This window comes from Microcebus murinus, unplaced genomic scaffold, assembly GCF_040939455.1.
Source record: "Microcebus murinus isolate Inina unplaced genomic scaffold, M.murinus_Inina_mat1.0 scaf066_hap2_Mmur4.0, whole genome shotgun sequence".
Lineage (NCBI taxonomy): Eukaryota > Metazoa > Chordata > Mammalia > Primates > Cheirogaleidae > Microcebus > Microcebus murinus.
In genome coordinates this window covers 25,269-39,819 of record NW_027439012.1, presented here as the reverse complement: position 1 = coordinate 39,819, position 14,551 = coordinate 25,269, and the positions used below count along the sequence as shown (strand labels likewise).

At 64.0% G+C, this 14,551-nt stretch overlaps 4 pseudogenes; all 4 read right to left on the bottom strand.

Moving 5' to 3' along the window:
* Positions 1–1,704: 1,704 nt before the first annotated feature.
* On the bottom strand, positions 1,705–1,827 carry LOC142869262 (uncharacterized; annotated as a pseudogene).
* A 3,481-nt stretch (positions 1,828–5,308) lies between these two features.
* Positions 5,309–5,431, bottom strand: LOC142869261 (uncharacterized; annotated as a pseudogene).
* Positions 5,432–8,917: 3,486 nt separating this feature from the next.
* On the bottom strand, positions 8,918–9,040 carry LOC142869260 (uncharacterized; annotated as a pseudogene).
* A 3,480-nt stretch (positions 9,041–12,520) lies between these two features.
* LOC142869259 (uncharacterized) lies at positions 12,521–12,643 on the bottom strand (annotated as a pseudogene).
* Positions 12,644–14,551: the final 1,908 nt, after the last annotated feature.

Here is a 14,551-nt window from a genome sequence, read left to right as displayed (position 1 = left end):
CCCCCCCCCCCCGCCCAGCAGACCGCGTTGTCCAGCCAGCCCCCGGGCCTCCCTGGGGTGCCCAGCACAAAAGCGCAGACACCCACCGGACCCTCAATCTCAGCTTTCGGATGTTTTTGCCACTCTAAGGACCCGCAGGCCAGCTGGGCCTTCGGGCAGGACAGAGAGCCCCGGAATCCGACGTGGAGAGCTGCGTGTACGTCCCCATCAGGAGGCGGTCCCCACCTCCGCGACTCTCCCCTTGCGGGGAGCGGCAGCCGCAGGGCCTCAGGGAAGACACCAGGCTGGGTCCCCGCGGCACAGCGGGGGCCCCGCACGCGACTTAGGGACGGCTGCTGGAGACTGCTGCGGCCACCCTGCTGCCGGGTTTCTGGAGGGCTTCCTGGAAGCAGCGTCCACACCAAGCCCTTGGAAGGCCCAGGCGACGGAGGAGCCGGTCAGGCAGGGGCCGAGGACGGTGAGAGGCCGGACGGGCGGGAAGGAGCATGTCAGGCAGGGGCAGAGGACGGTGACAGGCCGGGCGGGAAGGAGCCGGTCAGGCGGGGGCCCGGGACAGTGACGGGCCTGGGCCTGGCCGGGGAGGAGTGCGTCAGGCAGGGGCAGAGGACACGGGCTGGGTAAGGGTTAGGGTGACAGTTAGGGCACAATTCACACAATCGCAAAGATGTGGAAGCGACCCGAGTGCCCATCCATCCAGGAGTGCATTAATAAAATGTGGCGCGTGGACACCACGGAGTGCCATTGGGCTGTGAGGAGCAGCGGTGAGAGGGCGCCTCTCGTGTTCTCCTGGCCAGAGCTGGAACCCGTTCCAGTAAGCCAAGTATCCCAAGAATGGACACACGAGCGCCCCGTGAGCGCGCTCACCAGCAAATGGGTACGAACGGATGGACACCTAAGTGGACAGAGAGGAATCACCTTCATCATCGGGTGGGTGTCGGGCGGGTGGGGGGAGGGGAGGGGCATACACCTCCATTAGGAATGGGGTGGGTGCGCACCGACTGGGGGATGGGCGCACTTGAAGCTCTGACCCGAGGGGGGAGGCTGGGAGAGGGCAACGTACCCGACCTTAACATTGGTGCCCCCACAATACGCTGGAACAACATGAGAGGTAAATGAATAAGAACACAGGGGGGAGGGGGGCACGGGCAACACATGTCACCTGAATACTTGTACTCCCATCATCTGCTTGAAAAGAGAGAGAAAAGAAAATGCAATGAGAGAGGTAAGAGACACTTTTTAAAAATAACGACTCCAAAGAGAAAAGTAAAAGGAGGCCTGTGGAGCAGGTCTGGGTGTGACTCCGGATCCCCCAACATCAGCTGCCACCACCAAAGATTCCTACGTGGAGCCCATAGAACCCCAAAAGCAACGGGACGAGTTCTGGTCCCATACTCCCTCAAAATGACATCCTGGCCTCCTTCTGGAACTCCCTCCCCTCTCAGACTCTCAAGGTTTCCTCCAGCGTGTCGGTTCCCACAGAGCAGACCTTTGGTCTGAGACCTGACAGTCCAGATGCCACGCATGCTGCCGCGTGGCGGCGGTGTCGCGGCTTGGGACAAGAGGAGGCCCCACGGTGCGGGCTGGGGCGCCAGGCACCCCACGGCGGGCGCTGAGGGTGGGGGTGACCCCCACCCCGGGCCGCCGCCGCGCTCCCAGAAAGGGGACAGAACAAGAGGCAAAAAAAAAAAAAAAAGAAGAAGAAGAAGCCTACGGCACCCGGTATTCCCAGGCGGTCTTCTCCCATCCAAGTACTAACCAGGCCCGACCCTGCTTAGCTTCCGAGACCAGAGGAGACCGGGGGGCGTTCAGGGTGGTGTGGCCCTAGACGGCGGAGGGCGCCCCTGCCCCGCTCAAGATCCCAGCGTCTCTGCGCTTCCCCGCCGCCTCCTCCCGCCCCAGGCCCCGCGCCCGGCCGGGCCTGTTGAGTTCGCCGGCCGGGTCCGGCGGGCTCCGAGGGACGGGGGTGACGGGCCGGGCCGGGCGGCCGGGGCGGGGGGCTGTCTCTCTCTCCACACACACACACTCACACTCACTCACACTCACACAAGATGCGCCTCCACGGCTGGACCCGCCAAGGTGGAGCCCTCCCAGCCCCCCTCGTCTCCTCGCCTGGCCTCCTTCACCTACCCGCTGCCCACCCCCAGCGCGTCGCCGCCGCTGACTGCGCACGCGCGCACCGGCACCGGGCGCTCGCCCTTTGACCCCAGCCAGGGGCCGCCCTCCCCCACAACCCCTTTCAGCTGTGCCCCCCGCCCTGTGGGCGGGCTGCCGCCTATTCCCCCGGGCCAGGGCTGGGGCACAGCGCAAGGGGGAGGGGAGCGAGTGTATGGGGCATCTCTCTCTGGGGATGTGTCCCATGGGTGGGGTGGGGTGGGGTGGGGTGGCGTGGTTTGTGGGGCGCTGAAGAAATCAGTCCCCTCCATCTCCTACCTCTGGAAAACGCCCAAGCCCTTGGAGAACTGCCGGCACCGCGACCGTGGGGGCCGGGACCCTCCTCTGTGTCCTCCTGTGGCCCGGTCCAAGGGGCCTGGGCCTGGCCGGGGCTGCATTGGACCCCGACCACCCTGGCGTGTGGACTCGCTAAAAATCGGCGATTAGATATTGGATTCCAGCTTCCTTGAGGTCATTTCACTAATGAGTGCACCGGAAAGAGTTTCCTAATCCATCTGTGAGGGTGGCAACTGAAAGAGAATTTGAAAGCTGACAGAATAGGCGAGGGAAGGCATAGGAGATTTCCACACCCAGCAAGGAAGACTTTCCCGAAATGGAAGAAAGAAAGGAGCAAACAGAGACACCGGTAGCCCGCCCGGAAAAGAGTCTGCCCCTGAGAGAAAGTACCCTGACCAGGTTCTCCCGTGGGTGGGTGGCCAGCTAGCGGCATTCAGAAGAGCGAGGCCCGCAGTCTGTGCGGAAGACACCTGCACTCGGGTGTGTGTGGCGGCACGATTCACAAGCAGCTCCAGATGTTAAACCAAGGAGAAGCCAGGGAGTTCCCAACGCCCCAGGTGTCCTCAGCCCACGACTGGCTGCTGTGGGAATGCGAAGCCCGGCTCCTTGTCTCAGAGCGGGACAACCAGGAGGTGTGACGTACACCCCGGGGTTCCCAGGAGGATCAGGCTGAAGCTGGGACTTGGCCTCAAAGTGTCCCCTCGCATGGCCACCCCCTTCCCCTTCCTGCTCCTCTACTCCTGGTGCCCCTCCATCCAGGGGCCAGACCTTAAAGAGTCACCGCAAGAGAATCCTGGTCCCCAAGGAGCCTTCTGGGGGACCGGTGCTGAGAGAGGTTGTGGGCATGGCCCGCTGGGGCTCTGCCCGACCCAGGGCTGAGAGATGCAACCTCCCAGCTCTGGGTCCCTGCAGGAAGCGTTGGCAAGCACAGGGCCGGTCCTCCAAAGGCCCAGGTGCAGGGAGCCCAGGCCAAGCAGCCTGTGGAAGAAGCCACTTGCCCTGCCACCCCGGGAACACGACTGCAGGCCCCGGCCCTTCCCACCTCCTCCTCCTCCTCCTCTTCCCCCCCCGCCCCCCCCCCCGACATGGCACAGGGCTCAGAGACACCTCAGACTCTTGCTACCCAAAGTGCAAAGGGCATCAGTTGCTCCTCTAACCCCCCCCCCCCGCCCAGCAGACCGCGTTGTCCAGCCAGCCCCCGGGCCTCCCTGGGGTGCCCAGCACAAAAGCGCAGACACCCACCGGACCCTCAATCTCAGCTTTCGGATGTTTTTGCCACTCTAAGGACCCGCAGGCCAGCTGGGCCTTCGGGCAGGACAGAGAGCCCCGGAATCCGACGTGGAGAGCTGCGTGTACGTCCCCATCAGGAGGCGGTCCCCACCTCCGCGACTCTCCCCTTGCGGGGAGCGGCAGCCGCAGGGCCTCAGGGAAGACACCAGGCTGGGTCCCCGCGGCACAGCGGGGGCCCCGCACGCGACTTAGGGACGGCTGCTGGAGACTGCTGCGGCCACCCTGCTGCCGGGTTTCTGGAGGGCTTCCTGGAAGCAGCGTCCACACCAAGCCCTTGGAAGGCCCAGGCGACGGAGGAGCCGGTCAGGCAGGGGCCGAGGACGGTGAGAGGCCGGACGGGCGGGAAGGAGCATGTCAGGCAGGGGCAGAGGACGGTGACAGGCCGGGCGGGAAGGAGCCGGTCAGGCGGGGGCCCGGGACAGTGACGGGCCTGGGCCTGGCCGGGGAGGAGTGCGTCAGGCAGGGGCAGAGGACACGGGCTGGGTAAGGGTTAGGGTGACAGTTAGGGCACAATTCACACAATCGCAAAGATGTGGAAGCGACCCGAGTGCCCATCCATCCAGGAGTGCATTAATAAAATGTGGCGCGTGGACACCACGGAGTGCCATTGGGCTGTGAGGAGCAGCGGTGAGAGGGCGCCTCTCGTGTTCTCCTGGCCAGAGCTGGAACCCGTTCCAGTAAGCCAAGTATCCCAAGAATGGACACACGAGCGCCCCGTGAGCGCGCTCACCAGCAAATGGGTACGAACGGATGGACACCTAAGTGGACAGAGAGGAATCACCTTCATCATCGGGTGGGTGTCGGGCGGGTGGGGGGAGGGGAGGGGCATACACCTCCATTAGGAATGGGGTGGGTGCGCACCGACTGGGGGATGGGCGCACTTGAAGCTCTGACCCGAGGGGGGAGGCTGGGAGAGGGCAACGTACCCGACCTTAACATTGGTGCCCCCACAATACGCTGGAACAACATGAGAGGTAAATGAATAAGAACACAGGGGGGAGGGGGGCACGGGCAACACATGTCACCTGAATACTTGTACTCCCATCATCTGCTTGAAAAGAGAGAGAAAAGAAAATGCAATGAGAGAGGTAAGAGACACTTTTTAAAAATAACGACTCCAAAGAGAAAAGTAAAAGGAGGCCTGTGGAGCAGGTCTGGGTGTGACTCCGGATCCCCCAACATCAGCTGCCACCACCAAAGATTCCTACGTGGAGCCCATAGAACCCCAAAAGCAACGGGACGAGTTCTGGTCCCATACTCCCTCAAAATGACATCCTGGCCTCCTTCTGGAACTCCCTCCCCTCTCAGACTCTCAAGGTTTCCTCCAGCGTGTCGGTTCCCACAGAGCAGACCTTTGGTCTGAGACCTGACAGTCCAGATGCCACGCATGCTGCCGCGTGGCGGCGGTGTCGCGGCTTGGGACAAGAGGAGGCCCCACGGTGCGGGCTGGGGCGCCAGGCACCCCACGGCGGGCGCTGAGGGTGGGGGTGACCCCCACCCCGGGCCGCCGCCGCGCTCCCAGAAAGGGGACAGAACAAGAGGCAAAAAAAAAAAAAAAAGAAGAAGAAGAAGCCTACGGCACCCGGTATTCCCAGGCGGTCTTCTCCCATCCAAGTACTAACCAGGCCCGACCCTGCTTAGCTTCCGAGACCAGAGGAGACCGGGGGGCGTTCAGGGTGGTGTGGCCCTAGACGGCGGAGGGCGCCCCTGCCCCGCTCAAGATCCCAGCGTCTCTGCGCTTCCCCGCCGCCTCCTCCCGCCCCAGGCCCCGCGCCCGGCCGGGCCTGTTGAGTTCGCCGGCCGGGTCCGGCGGGCTCCGAGGGACGGGGGTGACGGGCCGGGCCGGGCGGCCGGGGCGGGGGGCTGTCTCTCTCTCCACACACACACACTCACACTCACTCACACTCACACAAGATGCGCCTCCACGGCTGGACCCGCCAAGGTGGAGCCCTCCCAGCCCCCCTCGTCTCCTCGCCTGGCCTCCTTCACCTACCCGCTGCCCACCCCCAGCGCGTCGCCGCCGCTGACTGCGCACGCGCGCACCGGCACCGGGCGCTCGCCCTTTGACCCCAGCCAGGGGCCGCCCTCCCCCACAACCCCTTTCAGCTGTGCCCCCCGCCCTGTGGGCGGGCTGCCGCCTATTCCCCCGGGCCAGGGCTGGGGCACAGCGCAAGGGGGAGGGGAGCGAGTGTATGGGGCATCTCTCTCTGGGGATGTGTCCCATGGGTGGGGTGGGGTGGGGTGGGGTGGCGTGGTTTGTGGGGCGCTGAAGAAATCAGTCCCCTCCATCTCCTACCTCTGGAAAACGCCCAAGCCCTTGGAGAACTGCCGGCACCGCGACCGTGGGGGCCGGGACCCTCCTCTGTGTCCTCCTGTGGCCCGGTCCAAGGGGCCTGGGCCTGGCCGGGGCTGCATTGGACCCCGACCACCCTGGCGTGTGGACTCGCTAAAAATCGGCGATTAGATATTGGATTCCAGCTTCCTTGAGGTCATTTCACTAATGAGTGCACCGGAAAGAGTTTCCTAATCCATCTGTGAGGGTGGCAACTGAAAGAGAATTTGAAAGCTGACAGAATAGGCGAGGGAAGGCATAGGAGATTTCCACACCCAGCAAGGAAGACTTTCCCGAAATGGAAGAAAGAAAGGAGCAAACAGAGACACCGGTAGCCCGCCCGGAAAAGAGTCTGCCCCTGAGAGAAAGTACCCTGACCAGGTTCACCCGTGGGTGGGTGGCCAGCTAGCGGCATTCAGAAGAGCGAGGCCCGCAGTCTGTGCGGAAGACACCTGCACTCGGGTGTGTGTGGCGGCACGATTCACAAGCAGCTCCAGATGTTAAACCAAGGAGAAGCCAGGGAGTTCCCAACGCCCCAGGTGTCCTCAGCCCACGACTGGCTGCTGTGGGAATGCGAAGCCCGGCTCCTTGTCTCAGAGCGGGACAACCAGGAGGTGTGACGTACACCCCGGGGTTCCCAGGAGGATCAGGCTGAAGCTGGGACTTGGCCTCAAAGTGTCCCCTCGCATGGCCACCCCCTTCCCCTTCCTGCTCCTCTACTCCTGGTGCCCCTCCATCCAGGGGCCAGACCTTAAAGAGTCACCGCAAGAGAATCCTGGTCCCCAAGGAGCCTTCTGGGGGACCGGTGCTGAGAGAGGTTGTGGGCATGGCCCGCTGGGGCTCTGCCCGACCCAGGGCTGAGAGATGCAACCTCCCAGCTCTGGGTCCCTGCAGGAAGCGTTGGCAAGCACAGGGCCGGTCCTCCAAAGGCCCAGGTGCAGGGAGCCCAGGCCAAGCAGCCTGTGGAAGAAGCCACTTGCCCTGCCACCCCGGGAACACGACTGCAGGCCCCGGCCCTTCCCACCTCCTCCTCCTCCTCCTCTTCCCCCCCCGCCCCCCCCCCGACATGGCACAGGGCTCAGAGACACCTCAGACTCTTGCTACCCAAAGTGCAAAGGGCATCAGTTGCTCCTCTAACCCCCCCCCCCCCCCCCCGCCCAGCAGACCGCGTTGTCCAGCCAGCCCCCGGGCCTCCCTGGGGTGCCCAGCACAAAAGCGCAGACACCCACCGGACCCTCAATCTCAGCTTTCGGATGTTTTTGCCACTCTAAGGACCCGCAGGCCAGCTGGGCCTTCGGGCAGGACAGAGAGCCCCGGAATCCGACGTGGAGAGCTGCGTGTACGTCCCCATCAGGAGGCGGTCCCCACCTCCGCGACTCTCCCCTTGCGGGGAGCGGCAGCCGCAGGGCCTCAGGGAAGACACCAGGCTGGGTCCCCGCGGCACAGCGGGGGCCCCGCACGCGACTTAGGGACGGCTGCTGGAGACTGCTGCGGCCACCCTGCTGCCGGGTTTCTGGAGGGCTTCCTGGAAGCAGCGTCCACACCAAGCCCTTGGAAGGCCCAGGCGACGGAGGAGCCGGTCAGGCAGGGGCCGAGGACGGTGAGAGGCCGGACGGGCGGGAAGGAGCATGTCAGGCAGGGGCAGAGGACGGTGACAGGCCGGGCGGGAAGGAGCCGGTCAGGCGGGGGCCCGGGACAGTGACGGGCCTGGGCCTGGCCGGGGAGGAGTGCGTCAGGCAGGGGCAGAGGACACGGGCTGGGTAAGGGTTAGGGTGACAGTTAGGGCACAATTCACACAATCGCAAAGATGTGGAAGCGACCCGAGTGCCCATCCATCCAGGAGTGCATTAATAAAATGTGGCGCGTGGACACCACGGAGTGCCATTGGGCTGTGAGGAGCAGCGGTGAGAGGGCGCCTCTCGTGTTCTCCTGGCCAGAGCTGGAACCCGTTCCAGTAAGCCAAGTATCCCAAGAATGGACACACGAGCGCCCCGTGAGCGCGCTCACCAGCAAATGGGTACGAACGGATGGACACCTAAGTGGACAGAGAGGAATCACCTTCATCATCGGGTGGGTGTCGGGCGGGTGGGGGGAGGGGAGGGGCATACACCTCCATTAGGAATGGGGTGGGTGCGCACCGACTGGGGGATGGGCGCACTTGAAGCTCTGACCCGAGGGGGGAGGCTGGGAGAGGGCAACGTACCCGACCTTAACATTGGTGCCCCCACAATACGCTGGAACAACATGAGAGGTAAATGAATAAGAACACAGGGGGGAGGGGGGCACGGGCAACACATGTCACCTGAATACTTGTACTCCCATCATCTGCTTGAAAAGAGAGAGAAAAGAAAATGCAATGAGAGAGGTAAGAGACACTTTTTAAAAATAACGACTCCAAAGAGAAAAGTAAAAGGAGGCCTGTGGAGCAGGTCTGGGTGTGACTCCGGATCCCCCAACATCAGCTGCCACCACCAAAGATTCCTACGTGGAGCCCATAGAACCCCAAAAGCAACGGGACGAGTTCTGGTCCCATACTCCCTCAAAATGACATCCTGGCCTCCTTCTGGAACTCCCTCCCCTCTCAGACTCTCAAGGTTTCCTCCAGCGTGTCGGTTCCCACAGAGCAGACCTTTGGTCTGAGACCTGACAGTCCAGATGCCACGCATGCTGCCGCGTGGCGGCGGTGTCGCGGCTTGGGACAAGAGGAGGCCCCACGGTGCGGGCTGGGGCGCCAGGCACCCCACGGCGGGCGCTGAGGGTGGGGGTGACCCCCACCCCGGGCCGCCGCCGCGCTCCCAGAAAGGGGACAGAACAAGAGGCAAAAAAAAAAAAAAAAGAAGAAGAAGAAGCCTACGGCACCCGGTATTCCCAGGCGGTCTTCTCCCATCCAAGTACTAACCAGGCCCGACCCTGCTTAGCTTCCGAGACCAGAGGAGACCGGGGGGCGTTCAGGGTGGTGTGGCCCTAGACGGCGGAGGGCGCCCCTGCCCCGCTCAAGATCCCAGCGTCTCTGCGCTTCCCCGCCGCCTCCTCCCGCCCCAGGCCCCGCGCCCGGCCGGGCCTGTTGAGTTCGCCGGCCGGGTCCGGCGGGCTCCGAGGGACGGGGGTGACGGGCCGGGCCGGGCGGCCGGGGCGGGGGGCTGTCTCTCTCTCCACACACACACACTCACACTCACTCACACTCACACAAGATGCGCCTCCACGGCTGGACCCGCCAAGGTGGAGCCCTCCCAGCCCCCCTCGTCTCCTCGCCTGGCCTCCTTCACCTACCCGCTGCCCACCCCCAGCGCGTCGCCGCCGCTGACTGCGCACGCGCGCACCGGCACCGGGCGCTCGCCCTTTGACCCCAGCCAGGGGCCGCCCTCCCCCACAACCCCTTTCAGCTGTGCCCCCCGCCCTGTGGGCGGGCTGCCGCCTATTCCCCCGGGCCAGGGCTGGGGCACAGCGCAAGGGGGAGGGGAGCGAGTGTATGGGGCATCTCTCTCTGGGGATGTGTCCCATGGGTGGGGTGGGGTGGGGTGGGGTGGCGTGGTTTGTGGGGCGCTGAAGAAATCAGTCCCCTCCATCTCCTACCTCTGGAAAACGCCCAAGCCCTTGGAGAACTGCCGGCACCGCGACCGTGGGGGCCGGGACCCTCCTCTGTGTCCTCCTGTGGCCCGGTCCAAGGGGCCTGGGCCTGGCCGGGGCTGCATTGGACCCCGACCACCCTGGCGTGTGGACTCGCTAAAAATCGGCGATTAGATATTGGATTCCAGCTTCCTTGAGGTCATTTCACTAATGAGTGCACCGGAAAGAGTTTCCTAATCCATCTGTGAGGGTGGCAACTGAAAGAGAATTTGAAAGCTGACAGAATAGGCGAGGGAAGGCATAGGAGATTTCCACACCCAGCAAGGAAGACTTTCCCGAAATGGAAGAAAGAAAGGAGCAAACAGAGACACCGGTAGCCCGCCCGGAAAAGAGTCTGCCCCTGAGAGAAAGTACCCTGACCAGGTTCTCCCGTGGGTGGGTGGCCAGCTAGCGGCATTCAGAAGAGCGAGGCCCGCAGTCTGTGCGGAAGACACCTGCACTCGGGTGTGTGTGGCGGCACGATTCACAAGCAGCTCCAGATGTTAAACCAAGGAGAAGCCAGGGAGTTCCCAACGCCCCAGGTGTCCTCAGCCCACGACTGGCTGCTGTGGGAATGCGAAGCCCGGCTCCTTGTCTCAGAGCGGGACAACCAGGAGGTGTGACGTACACCCCGGGGTTCCCAGGAGGATCAGGCTGAAGCTGGGACTTGGCCTCAAAGTGTCCCCTCGCATGGCCACCCCCTTCCCCTTCCTGCTCCTCTACTCCTGGTGCCCCTCCATCCAGGGGCCAGACCTTAAAGAGTCACCGCAAGAGAATCCTGGTCCCCAAGGAGCCTTCTGGGGGACCGGTGCTGAGAGAGGTTGTGGGCATGGCCCGCTGGGGCTCTGCCCGACCCAGGGCTGAGAGATGCAACCTCCCAGCTCTGGGTCCCTGCAGGAAGCGTTGGCAAGCACAGGGCCGGTCCTCCAAAGGCCCAGGTGCAGGGAGCCCAGGCCAAGCAGCCTGTGGAAGAAGCCACTTGCCCTGCCACCCCGGGAACACGGCTGCAGGCCCCGGCCCTTCCCACCTCCTCCTCCTCCTCCTCTTCCCCCCCCCGCCCCCCCCCGACATGGCACAGGGCTCAGAGACACCTCAGACTCTTGCTACCCAAAGTGCAAAGGGCATCAGTTGCTCCTCTAACCCCCCCCCCCCGCCCAGCAGACCGCGTTGTCCAGCCAGCCCCCGGGCCTCCCTGGGGTGCCCAGCACAAAAGCGCAGACACCCACCGGACCCTCAATCTCAGCTTTCGGATGTTTTTGCCACTCTAAGGACCCGCAGGCCAGCTGGGCCTTCGGGCAGGACAGAGAGCCCCGGAATCCGACGTGGAGAGCTGCGTGTACGTCCCCATCAGGAGGCGGTCCCCACCTCCGCGACTCTCCCCTTGCGGGGAGCGGCAGCCGCAGGGCCTCAGGGAAGACACCAGGCTGGGTCCCCGCGGCACAGCGGGGGCCCCGCACGCGACTTAGGGACGGCTGCTGGAGACTGCTGCGGCCACCCTGCTGCCGGGTTTCTGGAGGGCTTCCTGGAAGCAGCGTCCACACCAAGCCCTTGGAAGGCCCAGGCGACGGAGGAGCCGGTCAGGCAGGGGCCGAGGACGGTGAGAGGCCGGACGGGCGGGAAGGAGCATGTCAGGCAGGGGCAGAGGACGGTGACAGGCCGGGCGGGAAGGAGCCGGTCAGGCGGGGGCCCGGGACAGTGACGGGCCTGGGCCTGGCCGGGGAGGAGTGCGTCAGGCAGGGGCAGAGGACACGGGCTGGGTAAGGGTTAGGGTGACAGTTAGGGCACAATTCACACAATCGCAAAGATGTGGAAGCGACCCGAGTGCCCATCCATCCAGGAGTGCATTAATAAAATGTGGCGCGTGGACACCACGGAGTGCCATTGGGCTGTGAGGAGCAGCGGTGAGAGGGCGCCTCTCGTGTTCTCCTGGCCAGAGCTGGAACCCGTTCCAGTAAGCCAAGTATCCCAAGAATGGACACACGAGCGCCCCGTGAGCGCGCTCACCAGCAAATGGGTACGAACGGATGGACACCTAAGTGGACAGAGAGGAATCACCTTCATCATCGGGTGGGTGTCGGGCGGGTGGGGGGAGGGGAGGGGCATACACCTCCATTAGGAATGGGGTGGGTGCGCACCGACTGGGGGATGGGCGCACTTGAAGCTCTGACCCGAGGGGGGAGGCTGGGAGAGGGCAACGTACCCGACCTTAACATTGGTGCCCCCACAATACGCTGGAACAACATGAGAGGTAAATGAATAAGAACACAGGGGGGAGGGGGGCACGGGCAACACATGTCACCTGAATACTTGTACTCCCATCATCTGCTTGAAAAGAGAGAGAAAAGAAAATGCAATGAGAGAGGTAAGAGACACTTTTTAAAAATAACGACTCCAAAGAGAAAAGTAAAAGGAGGCCTGTGGAGCAGGTCTGGGTGTGACTCCGGATCCCCCAACATCAGCTGCCACCACCAAAGATTCCTACGTGGAGCCCATAGAACCCCAAAAGCAACGGGACGAGTTCTGGTCCCATACTCCCTCAAAATGACATCCTGGCCTCCTTCTGGAACTCCCTCCCCTCTCAGACTCTCAAGGTTTCCTCCAGCGTGTCGGTTCCCACAGAGCAGACCTTTGGTCTGAGACCTGACAGTCCAGATGCCACGCATGCTGCCGCGTGGCGGCGGTGTCGCGGCTTGGGACAAGAGGAGGCCCCACGGTGCGGGCTGGGGCGCCAGGCACCCCACGGCGGGCGCTGAGGGTGGGGGTGACCCCCACCCCGGGCCGCCGCCGCGCTCCCAGAAAGGGGACAGAACAAGAGGCAAAAAAAAAAAAAAAAGAAGAAGAAGAAGCCTACGGCACCCGGTATTCCCAGGCGGTCTTCTCCCATCCAAGTACTAACCAGGCCCGACCCTGCTTAGCTTCCGAGACCAGAGGAGACCGGGGGGCGTTCAGGGTGGTGTGGCCCTAGACGGCGGAGGGCGCCCCTGCCCCGCTCAAGATCCCAGCGTCTCTGCGCTTCCCCGCCGCCTCCTCCCGCCCCAGGCCCCGCGCCCGGCCGGGCCTGTTGAGTTCGCCGGCCGGGTCCGGCGGGCTCCGAGGGACGGGGGTGACGGGCCGGGCCGGGCGGCCGGGGCGGGGGGCTGTCTCTCTCTCCACACACACACACTCACACTCACTCACACTCACACAAGATGCGCCTCCACGGCTGGACCCGCCAAGGTGGAGCCCTCCCAGCCCCCCTCGTCTCCTCGCCTGGCCTCCTTCACCTACCCGCTGCCCACCCCCAGCGCGTCGCCGCCGCTGACTGCGCACGCGCGCACCGGCACCGGGCGCTCGCCCTTTGACCCCAGCCAGGGGCCGCCCTCCCCCACAACCCCTTTCAGCTGTGCCCCCCGCCCTGTGGGCGGGCTGCCGCCTATTCCCCCGGGCCAGGGCTGGGGCACAGCGCAAGGGGGAGGGGAGCGAGTGTATGGGGCATCTCTCTCTGGGGATGTGTCCCATGGGTGGGGTGGGGTGGGGTGGGGTGGCGTGGTTTGTGGGGCGCTGAAGAAATCAGTCCCCTCCATCTCCTACCTCTGGAAAACGCCCAAGCCCTTGGAGAACTGCCGGCACCGCGACCGTGGGGGCCGGGACCCTCCTCTGTGTCCTCCTGTGGCCCGGTCCAAGGGGCCTGGGCCTGGCCGGGGCTGCATTGGACCCCGACCACCCTGGCGTGTGGACTCGCTAAAAATCGGCGATTAGATATTGGATTCCAGCTTCCTTGAGGTCATTTCACTAATGAGTGCACCGGAAAGAGTTTCCTAATCCATCTGTGAGGGTGGCAACTGAAAGAGAATTTGAAAGCTGACAGAATAGGCGAGGGAAGGCATAGGAGATTTCCACACCCAGCAAGGAAGACTTTCCCGAAATGGAAGAAAGAAAGGAGCAAACAGAGACACCGGTAGCCCGCCCGGAAAAGAGTCTGCCCCTGAGAGAAAGTACCCTGACCAGGTTCACCCGTGGGTGGGTGGCCAGCTAGCGGCATTCAGAAGAGCGAGGCCCGCAGTCTGTGCGGAAGACACCTGCACTCGGGTGTGTGTGGCGGCACGATTCACAAGCAGCTCCAGATGTTAAACCAAGGAGAAGCCAGGGAGTTCCCAACGCCCCAGGTGTCCTCAGCCCACGACTGGCTGCTGTGGGAATGCGAAGCCCGGCTCCTTGTCTCAGAGCGGGACAACCAGGAGGTGTGACGTACACCCCGGGGTTCCCAGGAGGATCAGGCTGAAGCTGGGACTTGGCCTCAAAGTGTCCCCTCGCATGGCCACCCCCTTCCCCTTCCTGCTCCTCTACTCCTGGTGCCCCTCCATCCAGGGGCCAGACCTTAAAGAGTCACCGCAAGAGAATCCTGGTCCCCAAGGAGCCTTCTGGGGGACCGGTGCTGAGAGAGGTTGTGGGCATGGCCCGCTGGGGCTCTGCCCGACCCAGGGCTGAGAGATGCAACCTCCCAGCTCTGGGTCCCTGCAGGAAGCGTTGGCAAGCACAGGGCCGGTCCTCCAAAGGCCCAGGTGCAGGGAGCCCAGGCCAAGCAGCCTGTGGAAGAAGCCACTTGCCCTGCCACCCCGGGAACACGACTGCAGGCCCCGGCCCTTCCCACCTCCTCCTCCTCCTCCTCTTCCCCCCCCGCCCCCCCCCCGACATGGCACAGGGCTCAGAGACACCTCAGACTCTTGCTACCCAAAGTGCAAAGGGCATCAGTTGCTCCTCTAACCCCCCCCCCCCCCCCCCCCGCCCAGCAGACCGCGTTGTCCAGCCAGCCCCCGGGCCTCCCTGGGGTGCCCAGCACAAAAGCGCAGACACCCACCGGACCCTCAATCTCAGCTTTCGGATGTTTTTGCCACT